Raw genomic sequence first — 15,587 nt, 5'->3', positions numbered from 1 at the left:
ATTGTTGTTATGCTTGAGCTCATTGTTGCAGCCACTGTGTCAATCCACCTCGTTGAGGGTCTTCCTCTTTTCCGCTGACCCTGTACTCTGCCAAGCATGATGTCCTTCTCCAGGGACTGATCCCCCCTGACAACATGTCCAAAGTACGTAAGATGCAGTCTCGCCATCCTTGCTTCTAAGGAGCATTCTGGTTTTACTTCTTCCAAGGCAGATTTGTTTGTTCTTTTGACAGTCCATGGTATATTCAGTATTCTTCACCAACAGCACAATTCAAAGGCGTCAATTCTTCTTCAGTCTTCCTTATTCATTGTCCAGCTTTCACATGCATGTAATGCGATCGAAAATACCATGGCTTATGTCAGGCACACCTTAGTCTTCAAGGTGACATCTTTGCTTTCCAGCACTTTAAAGAGGTCCTTTGCAGCAGATTTACCCAGTGCAATGTGTCATTTGATTTCTGACTGCTGCTTCCCTAGCTGGTGATTGTGGATCCAAGTAAAATGAAATTCTTGACAACTTCAATTTTTTTCTCCATATATCATGATGTGGAAACCCTGGTGGTGTAGTGGTTAAGTGCTAAGGCTGCTAACCAAAGGGTTGGCAGTTCAAATCTGCCAGATGCTCCTTGAAATCTCTGTCCTATAGGGTCGCTATGAGTCAGAATTGACTCAACGGCACTGGGTTTGGTTTTTTTTTTTTTTTATATATATATCATGATGTTGCTCATTGGTCCAGTTGTGAGGATTTATGTTTTCTTTTTGTTGAGGTGTAATCCATACTGAAGGCTATGGTCTTCGATCTTCATTAGTAAGTGCTTCAAGTCCATTTCACTTTCAGCAACCAAGGTTGTGTCATCAGCATAACCTAGGTTGTTAGTGAGTCTTCCTCCAATCCTGATGCCACGTTCTTCATATAGTCCAGCTTCTCATTTGCTCAACATACAGATTGAATAGGTGTGGTGAAAGAATACAACTCTGACACACATCTTTCCTGACTTTAAACCAATCAGTATCCCCTTGTTCTGCCTGAACAACTGCTTCTTGGTCTATGTAAAGGCTCCTCATGAGCACAATTAAGTGTTCTGGAATTCCCATTCTTTGCAATGTTATCCATAATTTGTTACGATCCACACAGTGGAATGCCTCTGCGTAGTCAATAAAACACAAGTAAACATCCTTCTGGTATTCTCTGCTTTCAGCCAGGATCCCTCTGACATCAGCAATGATAGCCCTGGTTCCATGTCCTCTTCTGAAACCAGCCTGAATTTCTGGCAGTTCCCTGTCTATATAGTGCTGAAGCCATTTTTGAATGATCTTCAGCAGAATTTTGCTTGCGTGTGATATTAATGATATTGTTTGATAATTTCCGCCTTCGGTTGGATCACCTTTCTTGGGGATAGGCATAAATATGGATCTCTTCCAGTCAGTTGGCCAGGAAGCTGTGTTCCATATTCCTTGGAATAGACGAGTGAGCACCTCCAGGGCTGCATCCATTTGTTGAAACATCTCAATTGATATTCTGTCAATTCCTGGAGCCTTGTTTTTCACCAATGCCTTCAGAGCAGCTTGGACTTTTTCTTTCAGTACCATCGGTTCCTGATCATATGCCACCTCTTGAAGTGGTTGAACATCGACTAATTCTTTTTGGTATAATGACTCTGTATTCCTTCCATCTTCTTTTGATGCTTCCTGTGTAGTTTAATATTTTCCCTGTAGAGTCCTTCACTGTTGCAACTCTAGGCTTGATTTTTTTCTTCAGTTCTTTCAGCTTGAGAAACACCGAGAGTGTTTTTCTCTTTTGGTTTTCTATCTCCAGCTCGTTGCACATGTCATTATAATACTTTGTCTTCTAAAGTCGAGCTTTGAAATCTTCTGTTCAGTTCTTTCACTTCCTTTCTTCCTTTTGCTTTAGCTGCTCGATGTTCGTGAGCAAGTTTTGGAGTCTCCTCTGACATCCATCTTGGTCTTTTCTTTCTTTCCTGTCTGTTCAATGACCTCTTGCTTTCTTCACATATGATGTCCTTGATGTCATTCCACAACTCATCTGGTCTTCAGTCACCAGTGTTCCATGCGTCAAATCTGTTCTTCAGATGGTCTCTAAATTCAGTTGGGGTATACTCAAGGTCATATTTTGGCTCTTGTGGACTTGCTCTGATTTTCTTCAGCTTTGTCTTGAACTTGTATATGAGCAATTGATGGTCTGTTCCACAGTCGGCCCCTGGCCCTGTTCTGACTGATGATATTGAGCTTTCCCGTCTTCTCTTTCCACAGATGTAGTTAATTTGATTCCTGTGTGCTTCATCTGTTGAGGTCCATGTGTATAGTTGCCATTTATGTTGGCGAAAGAAGGTATTTGCAATGAAGAAGTTGTTGGTATTGCAAAATTCTATCATTCGATCTCTGGCATTGTTTCTATCACCAAGGCCATGTTTTCCAACTACTGATCCTTCTTTGTTCCCAACTTTGTCATTCCAATCACCAGTAGTTATCAATGCATCCTGATTGCATGTTTGATCAATTTCAGACTGCAGCAGCTGATAAAAATCTTCTGTTTCTTCATCTTTGGCCCTAGTGGTTGATGCATAAATTTGAATAATAGTTGTATTAACTGGTCTTCCTTGTAGGCGTATGGATATTATCCTATCACTGACAGCGTTGTACTTCAGGATACATCTTGAAATGTTCTTTTTGATGATGAATGCAACACCATTCTTCAAGTTGTCATTCCCAGTGTAGTAGACTATGTGATTATCTGATTCAAAATGATCAATATGAGTCCATTTCAGCTCACTAATGCCTAGGAAATTGATGTTTATGTGTTCCATTTCATTTTTGATGGTTTCCAATTTTCCTAGATTCATACTTTGTACATTCCAGGTTCCAATCATTAACGGATGTTTGCAGCTGTTTCTTCTCATTTTGAGTCATGCCACATCAGCAAATGAAGGTTCCGGAAGCTCTACTCCATCCATGTCATTAAGGTCGACTCTACTTTGAGGAGGCAGCTCTTCCCAAGTCATCTTTTGAGTGCCTTCCAACCTGAGGGGTTCATCTTCCAGCACTATATCAAACAATGTTCCATTGCTTTTCATGAGGTTTTTCACTGGCTAATCCTTTTCAGGAGAAGACTGCTGAGTCCTTCTTCCTAGTCTGTTTTAGTCTGGAAGCTCAGCTGAAACTTGTCGTCCATGGGTGACTCTGCTGGTGTCTCAATACCAGTGGCATAGCTTCCAGCATCACAGCAACACAAAGCCTCCACAGCACGACAAACTGACAGACATGTGGGGGAAGTGCCTGTATGTGAGGAATTAATAAATTCCCTAAGATTTTTCCCCACCCAAGTGTGGGTATTTGTATTCAGTTCATTATAAACCATTTCACAATTCTTAGGTGAAAGGTTTTAATAAGGTTCAAAATATCAAGTACCACCTTTACAAAAAGGACACTCACCAATTCTGCTTAACAAAATTCAATGTTGAACTTTGAAGCTTGCCCCAAAGTGGGAAGTCTTGGTTCTGGTTCAGGGCTGAGAGGCTTTCTATACAGATGGTGTATAAGATTGCATGGCTAGGCATTTTGAGCCCCTGGGAAGACAGCTGAGCTGCAACATCCACCTTTCATATTTGGTCATAACTGATTTAAAAGCAAACATTTGGACTTGAAGTTAAATGGAGGTTGGAAGTAAACTGTGGACCCTCTCATCGTGGTACTCTTTCTTTAAATTTTGTTCTAAGTAAAATAAGAGTGTTAAAGGATTTCAGCTGAGGACTTCCGCTTCCAGGAAGATGGCTTAGATATACTTATTCCAGAGGCATAACTAAGACATGGCAGATAGGGAGCAAGCCCTGGGCACTGCTTAATGAGGGGCGCTAATGAGCAGTTTCTATTGGCCATCACAGTTTCCATTGCCAGCTATGAGAGATCATTCAGCAATTTAAAATTAATTGCTATAGGCACTATTTTCCATAGATACGCTCCTGTTCTTACCACTAAATACAAGGAGTTCTGGTGGTGCAATGTTTAGCACTCGGCTGGTAACCTAAAGGTTGGCAGTTGGAACCCGCTCAGCAGTTCTGCTGGAGAAAGGCCTGATGATCTTCTTCTGTAAAGATGACAGCTTTGGAAACCCTATGGAGCAATTCTGCTCTGTCCTATAGGGTCACTAGGAGTCAGAATGGACTTGATGACATCCAGCAACAACAACCATTAAGTACAACTAAATACCCTGGACGTTATGTATAAAATGAATGTAAGAAGACACTGAAAAGTGGAAAGAAGAAGGCAGACTGACTGAGGACCTTGGTACCTAAGGAATGACGTGGCGATGAGATCCTAGTTTTCTTTTTGACTCATGTCCCAGACTTAGAGCTGAAGAAGCCAGCAGCAACTCAGAAACACCAATGGGCAGAGACCAAAAAAAAAAAAAAAAACCTCATCAAGGCTCTACTTTTTTTTACCCAAAGGACCAGGAAAGAGGCAGCCTAGCAAGGTAGAATATTTTTTAGACAATAACCAATCTACTCAGGCCAGCCACCACATAAAAAACTATATCCCCATCTCCACCCAGTAAAGGCTGAGTGGGGAATCTAGACTCTCACCTTCGCAAGCTAAATGAGGTGCTCCATTGTCCGTGTTGGGGTGATGCCAGAGAAGACCTACTGGAGAATTGGGATTTTCACCACTGTCCAGTGGTGACAAAGCCGCTCCCGCCTCAGTGTCTGTGGAAAGCATGCAGGGAGCTAGAACCCCCACCCCATTCAGCAGTGATAGGGAGCTCCCTTCCTTGCATGTCTGTGTAGGCCAGGTAGGTAACTTGGACTTCTACCTCTTTCTGGCAGTATCAGAACAGCGCCTCAACCTCCCATGACGAGGTGGTGTCAGAGAAAGCCAGTCAAAACAGAAGGTTTAAATAACCAAAAGTCTCATAACATGAAATGTCTATGTTTCAGTTGGAGCCCTGATGGCGTAGTGGTTAAGAGCTTGGCTGCTAACCAAAAGGTCGGCAGTTCAAATCCACCAGCCACTCCTTGGAAACCCTATAGGGCAGTTCTACTCTATTCTATGAGTCAGAGTCGACTTGACAGCACCTAACAACAACAAGTTTTCAATAAAAAAAAAAAAAAAGCTCATCATACTCCAAATTTCAACTGTGCAGTTATTAAAAATCTAAACCAGAAAAAAAGTCAGGAAATGCTCAAGTGATTGTTGAAGTTAATACTTAATCTTACAAGTGACTTAGATTGGAGAAAAATGCCAGCATTTCCAACTACTGGTTACTTAATGTATCTCGAGAGTGCTGATAGAAGCAAGGCAGGTAAAGCCCAATGATCACTGGGTCCTGTGTTGGGCTGAACGTGTCAGGGAGCCCTTGCATTGAGAGCTTGGAAGGAGAATGAATGAAAGGAACAGGACTATCAGGAAAACCATGAAGCAGTGCTCTTGAATTATGACACTAAAGCTTACAGATGTATAATGTGACCTAGCAACTCAAAAATTTCTAGAACTATCTGGGAAATAAAGCTAGCAAGATTCTCGGTAGTAAGAATACTTCTTAGCTTTTACAGGTGAAACATTTTAGTTTTTTCAAAGTATACAGATGGTCTATTGGTTACCATGTCACTAAAAATTAAAAATGCTTTTAACAAATTTTCTTCTTATTGTTCCTCAGATTTTTGGCTGAATTATAAAAAAAAATTTAAATAAAAAAGATGACATTTTCAAGCAAAGGAGAAAAAAAAAGGACTGCTAGTTCTTTAAATAGTTTATTTTACATCACCCAATCTTCCATATCTGGCATTAATATTCACATATTTGTTTAAAAAAGTGAGAAATGAATGACTTGTTTAATCGTGTAATCAAGTTTTACTTCTTTTGATTCCTGAGAAGAAGAAGAAAAACAATTAGATGTGTTTGGGGTAAATAACAGCAGTGCTTATTGAGTAGCTAGATGGGTATCTGCAACATAGTGGTCTGTGTGAGCTTTGGATTCTGCTCGATGGCCATGCCCACCCAGAATGCTCTGTAAAACCTTCACTGTTCTCCGTAGGATTAGCTTCCTGAATTCAGCCACATAAACTCTCTCTCTTTTTTTTTTTTAAATAAAAAATATTTCTTAGATGGCCATTACCCCTTGTTAAACAACTAATAAAATAAATGATATACAAACTGTACATTTAAACCATGAGAAGACAACCAATACCTTGATGTACATGAAGACAAATTTTAGTACAGTCACATAAACTCTTAATGAGTGACCTATTTGCAAAACTTCCTGCCAAATTGGCAAATGCAAGCTGATAGGGAACTTCTATGCCCTTTTTCTTGTAACCTCCCTTTCCTTGTACTTCCTCCTGCCAAATCTTACCAAAGCAGGGCACACAGATATACACACACACACAACTCATCAACAAAAGGAAAACGAAACAAAACTAAACAGCATAAACAGTAGTCCACAGCATTTTTGTACTATAATTTCAAAGTAATGAATTAGGCACATTCATTTTTTTTCTTTTTTTTAGTGTATGGTATCTGCTTTAGTCTATTTGAACGTTTTTAATAAAAAAAAAAATTAGGATAGAGCAAAAAACTTTCTGCTAAATGGTACAGCCTACCTAATTGTTGAAGTAATAATAAAGTGACATATAATGATTCTTGAAAACAAGCAGGAAAGGCTTGAAAGTACTTGTATTTGTTTTGAAGTAAGCAACTAGAATGCATTAATGGCTATTGGCTATCTTTTAAGACAATTATACAAAGAGAAGAAGTATTTTATTCACTTGTCCACACAAAGCAAAGTTACTGAATCTTCAGTGCTAAACCAAAAAAACGAAACCCAGTGCTGTCGATTCCAACTCATAGTGACCCTACAGGACAGAGTAGAACTGCCCCATAGAGTTTCCAAGGAGGGCCTGGCGGATTCAAACTGCTGACCCTTTGGTTAGCAGCAGTAGCACTTAACCACTATGCCACCGGGGTTTCCTCTTCAGTGTTAGTTTTATATTATTATTTTGTCTTCCATCTGGAATTTACATAGACCTAAATTAAATTCAAATATGAATGAATGAAAGACTACAATCTGAAAAACAATTATTCAATTATGCTTAATTGGTAGATCAACCATTATTATGAGTCTCCAAAATGTGCACATTTATGAGAAACTGTACTAAAAAATGTTTTAAAAAAGGGTACTTTGGGATTCTTTTTGCTCTTGTTCTTTAGATATTTTTCAAATATTGAGACCCCTGACAAATAATGCAAACAATAAAAGTACAGCTTGATTATATCGTTACAAAGTTGTATTACTCTGAAGAAAAGCCATTTTTTTCCCACACAAACTTTAAAGCATTAGACTGGTTTTTTGGTGAGAAGCTAATGGGCACCTATAATTAGAAAACTTGGTGGTGGTGTTAGGTGCCGTCAAGTTGATTTTGAGTCTTTAAAAATTTCCAGCAAAATTTGACATTACCTTATACATTTTCGAAAAAGAACGGGAAATCGTTCATAATTCTGTTATTATGATACAATTTTCATTTTGGCATGGTCTTCTAGGTCTTGATTACATGTCACGAATAAACGACACCTGTTGCTGTCAAGTCAATTCTGACTCATAGTGACCATATAGGACAGAGGAGAACTACCCAATAGTGTTTCCAAGGAGCAGATGGTGGATTCAAACTGCTGACCTTTCGGTTAGCAGCTGAGCGCTTAACCACTGTGCCCCCAGGGCTCCAATCACACAATCACATGCACAGTTATTGTTAAATTTTAGGCAAACTTGCAATCTCTTTTAATATAATGTTTTATCCTAAATTTTTTTCTTATACCGTTGTCATAATTTTTGTCTGTAATTCTTTTAATAATATAATTCATGGGGATTTATCACGTGGAAAAAAATTCAACAGAAGAAAAAATACTCTATACAGATGTTCATGGCAGCCTTAAACATCATAATAAAAATAATGAATACAAGCATTGTCCACCAGTGGTGAATCAGGGCCTATAAGCTGGATGGAATATGACGTCGGTGGCTTTCAACAGCAGCTGGAGAATGAAGATTCTAATCTTGGCTCTTTGGTCACTTCAAGGGGCTGCCTTGGTCAAGCTACTTTCACAGAAGGGTGGGTAATCTTTCAGTGCTGCCTCCCATGTTACATCTCTTGCAAAAAACCCCACATAACAGACAGAATGTAAGGAGAACACTAATAAGTGAAGGACGCAGAGGGATGGTCCAAGCAGTTGCTGACATTTAGAAGAAAACAAAAGTGAAATAAGCCCCAAAATTTGGCCATGCTACCGGCAGAGATGAGTTGATAAGTTTTGGATGTAACTCTTTCCCATCAGGAGTCTATGTAAGACAGGAATAGTAGGCTGAGCTCTTCTTAGTCACATGGCTTCGGAAACCAGAATAGGAAAAAGTAACCTGACAGGTAAAGAAATGGTCGGAAGGACTGGATTAAACCTCACTGAAATGCTGGACGCAGGCAGCCTGTGTGAAGCTGTATAGATCAGAATTTTCAGCTCCCTGCGAAGAGGACAAACGGCAACTGCAGCTCTTCAACAAGAAGGACCCGGCAGTGGCTGATGCCCAGGGTCTGCTGCACTTCTGTTCTATGTTCATATTGTTGTTGTTAGCTGGTGCCTAGTCTGCTCTGACTCATGGAGACCCCAAGTACAATAGAACTAAATGTTGCCTGGTTGTGTGCCATCTTCATCCTCATTGATACGCTTCAACCCATTGTTGTGGCCACTGTGTATTTTGCATTCCTTCCAACCTAGGGGGCTGATCTTCTAGCACTATGTCAGACAACGTTCTGTTGTGATTCATAGGGTTTTCACTGGTTAATTTTCAGGAGTAGATTGCCAGTCCTTTGTTCCTAGTCTGTCTCTGTTAGCTTGTCATACTGTGGTGGCTTGTGTGTTGCTATGATGCTGGAAGCTCTGCCACCGGTATTTTAAATACGAGTAGGGTCGCCCCTGGTGGACAGGTTTCAGTGGAACTCAGACTACGTTCATGTACAACCTGTTGCCGTTGAGTCGACTCTGACTCATAGCAACCTTATAGGACAGACTAGAACTGCCCCATAGGGCTTCCCAAGAGTGGCTGGTGGATTTGAATGGATGACTTTTTGGTTAGCAGCCAAGATCTTAACCACTGAGGGCTCCCATGTTAGTGCAGGCAGGGCAAATATGCCAGGCTAAAGTGGGTTTTCATTGGATACAATTGTTCCGCTGGAAATATATTAAAGACATGTTTTAATTAGCACCATAACTTTTAATTAAGGACCCTCGAATATGTCAAAATGAAACAAATATAGATTAGAATTTTCATAAATAAGTTTGCTGTTCATTGATGCACAGTTACACATGGTCTGTTTCACTTATTTATGGTAAGTTAAAGGAAAATGTCTTACACTTTTAATCACACTTATTTTGAAAAGAAATAATATCAAACAATAATTGCAAACTTTTCTTTAGTGCAATGGATTAATAGCCTAAAATATTAACCTATGCTTCTTTCCTTAGCCTTCCTGTGACCCCTGCCATGCGCTCCCCAGGCAGGCAGCAGTATGTGATCATGATAACAGCGATGCCAGGTCTAACAAGAAAGGGACTTGACGGACAAGAGGGTCATATAGGAACTCTGCTTTTTTTCCTGGATGATATTGGGAAGAGAAGTGTGTCATGGATTGAATTATGTTCCCCCAAAAATGTGTTTATCAATTTGGCTCAGTCATGATTGCCAGCATTGTGTGGTTATCTCCACTTTGTGATTGTAATTTTATGATAAAGAGGATTAGGGTGGTATTGTAACACCGTTACTAAGGTCACATCCCTGATCCAATGTAAAGGGAGATTCCCTGGCGTGTGTCCTGCATCACCTTTTGTTTTACAACAGATAAAAGGAAAGAGAAGTGAGCAGAGAGGGGGGAACCCATACCACCAAGAAACCAGTGCTGGGAACAGAGTGTGGAGAAGCTCCTAGTCCAGGGGAAGATTGACAAGAAGGACCTTCCTCCAGAGCCGACAGAGAGAGAAAGCCTTCACCTAGAGCTGACGCCCTGAATTTGGACTTCTAGCCTACCAGATTGTGAGAAAATAAATTTCTCTTTGTTAAAGCCATCCACTTGTAGTATTTCTGTTATAGCAACACTAGATGACTAAGACAAGGGGTAAAGTTCCAAATTTCTCCCATATCATGGTGTGGGCCATGGTGTCTGGGCAGAGTAGAAGGGAGAGCATCTAAAGTGTTGCCCTGTCCCTGAGATGGACGCAGAAACAGGTAGACAGGACTGTTAGACCTGCAGAGCCCCAAGGTTGGGAAAGAATGGCACAAAGTAACTGTCAAGGACTTTAGATCCTAGACCAGATGGGGCTCTGTCTATAGGGATGTCAGCACATGTAGGTGTCCCACACTGGGGATCAGTGAGAACAAGGGGCTGCAGGAAACGCCAGTATAGGCAGATGACAACAGGGGCTAAATATCCTCCCATGACCTACTCCCAAAGACCCTTCTGTATCTTAGATATAATCCCAGGGGAGAGAGAGAGAAGGGTGAGAAATACATTGTGAATTGGCTAAGAAAATTGTGTTTGACTAGCATTAATTTTATATCATCAATGGAATGAAGGCTCAAGAAAGAAAGTAATTTTGCTTATAGAAAAGTAAATATTTTTTTGCACACTTATATTTGCAGCCTATGAAATTTAGTCTCTACATAGTTATTAGCATAAGGACCTAGTCAAGAAGTTACATCAGAATCTTACATATTCAAATAAAATGAAATATCTTCAAATAGTCACATATAAAAGTTTAAGTATCAACCTTTGGGGGGAGGTTTTCACTTTATAGATTGGTTCCATCAAGATTTAATACATTTGGAAGGAGTTACTACTCTAATTTTAACAGTTCTTGTGAAATAAATGTCTGTGCTGTTACAGTAGCTTCCTTTGTGGAAAAAAAAAATATCGTAACATAAAGCTAAGTTTAAATGAGGACCTTGATTCAGAGAAGCCAATAGGCTAGAGTTGTGCCTTTTCCCCGTTAGTGGGAACAGGTGTATCCCAAACACTGGAGTCCCTGGTGGTACAGTTAACACCCTTGGCTGCTAATCAAAAGGCTGAAGATTTGAATCCATCTAGAAGTGCTTCAGAAGAGAGGCCTGGCAAAATACTTCTGAGAAATCAGCCATTGAAAACCCTATGGAGCATAGTTCTACTCTTGCACACATGGGGCCACCGTGAGTTGGAATTGACTCGATGGCAACTAACAACAGCAACAATGATTTACAAATTTTTTTTATTAATTTTGTTCTTGCTGTTGAGAATATACACAGCTCCTAGAGGCCCCCCTCACACCCCTCCTCAGGTCCCTACCCTCACCTCCTCAAACATAGCCAGTATTCTGACTTACCTCACAACTGAGGTTTGCCTGCTTTTGAACTTACATAAATGGAAACATACAGAAGGTACTCTTTGAGCCTGGCTTCTTTCACTCAACATCATATTTGTGAGACTCATCCATGATGTGGTTGTGTGTACCAAATGTATGTTCATTTTCACTGCTCTATAGTATTCCATTACATTAATATACCACAATTTATTTGTTTTTCTGTTGGTGGTTATTTGGGTTGTTTTTGATTTTTGGCTATTCGAATAATGCTTCTATGAATATTCTCATACATGTCTTTTTTTGGTATATATATACACACATATGCATTTCCGGTTAGTATATGGCTAAGAGTTGAATTACTGGCTCATAATGGGTGTGTACTTCAGCTTTAGTGGTTATACCAAACGATTTCATAAAACTGTATAATTTATTCTCCCACCAGCAATGTATAAGACTCAGTATGCTCCATATATTCTCTGACACTTGGTATTGTCAGTTTTAAAAAATTTAGCTATTTGAGTGGGCATGTACTATATTTTTATACAAATAACACACACCTTATATGTTTGCCAACTGTGCCCTCCCCCCCACAAGATATTTTCATAAGTACACTATGCTAATTTTTTTTTTATGGCAACATGTAAAAAAATTGGCATACTGGTATTATGAAAATATCTCTTAAGGGGAGGGTGCCTGCCTTTTCACTTTTCCAGTGGTGTTTTTTGATGTGCAGAAATTCTTATTTTTATGTTGCCTCATTTATCACTCTTTTCCTTTACATTTAGTTCTCTCTGTGACCTTGACACCTTTGTCGTAAATTGTGTCCGTATATATATGTGGGTCTGTTTCTGGATTCTCTATTTTGTTATGTTGGTCACTTTTTTTGTTCTCGTCAATGCTACAGTCTTAATTAATATATCTTTATAATAACTTTTTTGTCTTTGGTAGTATAAGTCATCTAATTTTGTTGGCCTTTTTTTTTTTAACTATTTTGGCTGTTTTTGGCTCTTTGTATTTCTGTATACATTTTCAAATAAGCTGGTCCATTTTCACAAAAACATTGTTGATATTTTGATGGAGATTGTATTGAAATGACAGAAAAACCTTAGAAAAAATTATAAATCCTTACAATACTAAGTCTTCTAATTTACGAACCTGATAACGGTATATACCCTTTTATTTATTTAGGTCTTTAATTTCTCTCTATATTTTGTGGTTTACTTACAAAATATACAATTGAATTATTCTAAGAGATTTCCTTTTGATATGATTATTATTGGAATAGTTTTAAAAAATTTCATTGCCTAGTTTCTTTTGCTGATATACAGAAATAAAGTTGATTTTTGTATACTGGCTTTTTATCCAAAGACCTTGCTGAATTCACCTACTTTTTTTTTTTTTTTTACCATTTTAAGTGCACAATTAAAAAAAAAATTTTTTTTTTGTGGTTGAAAATATGCACACCAGAACATACATCAATTCAACAATTTCTACATGTACAATTCAGTGACATTGATTACATTCTTCAAGTTGTGCAGCCATTCTCACCCTCTTTTTCCAAATTGTTCCTCTGCCGTTAACATAAACCATTACCCCATAAGCTTCCTAGCTAACCTTTCCAGTTGCTGTTGTTAGTTTGATCCCGTATAAATAGTTCTTTAAAAGTGCACAGTGCTCAAGGCTGATATTCTTTGCTAATTAAGCTAAACTATTATTCGGTTTAAAGAATATTTCAGAGGATATTTTTGGTTTAAGGTTTAAAGATTATCTCAGGGCAATAGGTTCAGGGGTTCATCCAGCCTCAATGACTCCAGAAAGTCTGGATTCCATGAGAATTTGAAATTCTGTTCTGCATTTTACTCTTTTTGGTCAGGATTCTTCAATGGAATTTTTGATCAAAATGTTCAATGGAATTTTTGATCAAAATGGTAGCCGGGCACCCACCCAGTTCTTCTGGTCTCATGGCAAAGGAGCCAGCTGTTCATGGAGTCAATTAGTCATGCATTCCACCTCCTCCTCCTCCTGTTCCTGACTCTTTTCTTCCTCTGTTGCTCCAGGCAAATAGATTAATTTTTGTACCTTTGATGGTCAGTTGCCTGAAAGCTTTTAAGACCCCAGGCACTATGCAACAAACTAGGAAGTAAAACAGAAGTCAAATACATAATTAAGTGATGTTAATTACATTCACAGTGTTGTGCAACCATCACCACTATCTATTTTCCAAAGCTTTTTCATCACTCCATCTTCTAACAGGGTGTTTTTCCCTCATTTTAGTTTGCCTTGTCCTTGGCTTTCTGGGTTGCTACTTTTTAGTTTTTCCTCCTACCTCACTGTCTGTTCCTTTGTTGGCTTTTCACCTCTGCTAAATGAAAAAATATATATATATACAAAACAAAACCAGTTGCTGTTGAGTTGATTTAGACTCAGGAAGACCCTATGTGCTGTAGAGCAGAACTGCTCCACAAGGTTTTCAAGACTTTGACCTTTCAGAAGCAATTTGCCAGGCCTTTCTTCTGAGGAGCCTCTGGGTGGGTTTGAACCTCCAACCGCTCAATCAGTATTTGAATGCTTAACTGTTTGCACCACCCAGGAATTCCCTCCTCTCTTAGACTTCAGAGGGGCCTGCCATAGGGCTTGGTCCTCAGGCTTCTACTCCTCATGTACACTCTTTCCCTAGTGCTTCTCTTTTAGTACCATAGTCAAGATACTGGTATTATGCTGATGACTCCAAAATTCAAATCTTTGCCAGGCCCTAGCCTTTCCACTGAGCTCCAGCTTCCTATTTGATATCTCTTCTTGGATATCTTATAGGCACCTCATTTCTTATATGGTCAAAAAAGAACTCTTGATTTCCACTCTCTCAAATCTATTGCTTCATCAGTCTTCCTTACCTCAGGAGATGATACTAAATTCACTCAATTGCTCATGCCGAAACCTGGGAGTCATCCTTGATTCTTAGTTTTCTGTAACCATGTCCCCTTCCCATCTACTCTTCAGCAAGTTCTTTCAACTCTATCTCTAAATATCTTACTAATCTGTTTACTTTTTCCCACCTCCATGGGTACTGCCATGGTCCACCTTCTTACCTAGAGTATTACAGTAGCCTCCTACTGGTCATACTTTTTCCTTTCTTGTTTGACTAAAATCATTCGTCATACAGCAGAGTTAATTAACAATTAACACACACACACACACACACACACATACATACAGCACCCCAGATGGCATCTCTGTCTGCGTAAAGGTGCTCAGTAGCTTCTTAGTATACTTTGAATAAAACCCAAGGTTTTTCCCATGGCTCACAGCCCTGCACGATCAAGACCTTGCTCATCTCTGCATCTTACCTCCCTCCACTCATCACCTTATTCTGTTCTCCAGCCACCTTTGTCTTCTCTGTGTTTTAGGGCATGCCAAACTTGTTCACTTCAAAACTTTGCACCTGCTGTCTCTTCTGCTTGGAAGTTGGAGAAGGAAACTGAAGTTCATACAGCTTAAATACCTTAAACACAAGTACAGATGGTCAGAGGGGATGCTAACACTGAAACCCAGGTCTACCTAGTAATGGTTAAAAGCAGGTGCTCTGGAGTCAGATAGACCCAGATTTTAACTTCAGCATCACCACTTACTGTCTGTGCTCATGTTTAAAATACTTACGCTGCGTGGACTTCAGTTTGCTTTTCTGTAAACTGGTTGCAGGATTGTCAATATTAAAAGATAGGATGTATTTAAACATTTAGCTCAGTTCTTGGCACATAGTACACTCAAAATAAATGACAGCTATTACTACATATTTAAATATTGTCAGTGAACACCACTTGTCTATATCATTTTTAAGAGATTGCCTTCCAGATATGCAGATATACTCTAAGGAAAGGCCACTGGCCAAAGCTCTTGACTTGTTTGCCTTATGACTGTGGTTTTAAACTGTGGCTTACTGATCTCTTCTGAATGATACTTGATATTATGATATGACAAGTTTTGTGGTTATGAATCCTTCTTTTAGCTTAAGATGACTTTCTTACCTCTGCTCTGAACCATTCATTATCTACTTATTTCAAAGTTTAATTTTTGAAGAACAGTCTAATTTCAAATTTTTGGAGAAGCCTCTTTATGGCCCAAATACTGATATCATTTGCAATAATATTTTGTAGTTTTCCTCCTGATTATGACCAATACAAAACCAACACCAAACCCATTACT

Source organism: Loxodonta africana, chromosome 17, assembly GCF_030014295.1.
Source record: "Loxodonta africana isolate mLoxAfr1 chromosome 17, mLoxAfr1.hap2, whole genome shotgun sequence".
NCBI classification, from domain to species: Eukaryota; Metazoa; Chordata; class Mammalia; order Proboscidea; family Elephantidae; genus Loxodonta; species Loxodonta africana.
The sequence above is the reverse complement of the archived record's forward strand: the minus strand, read 5'-3'. Positions refer to the sequence as shown.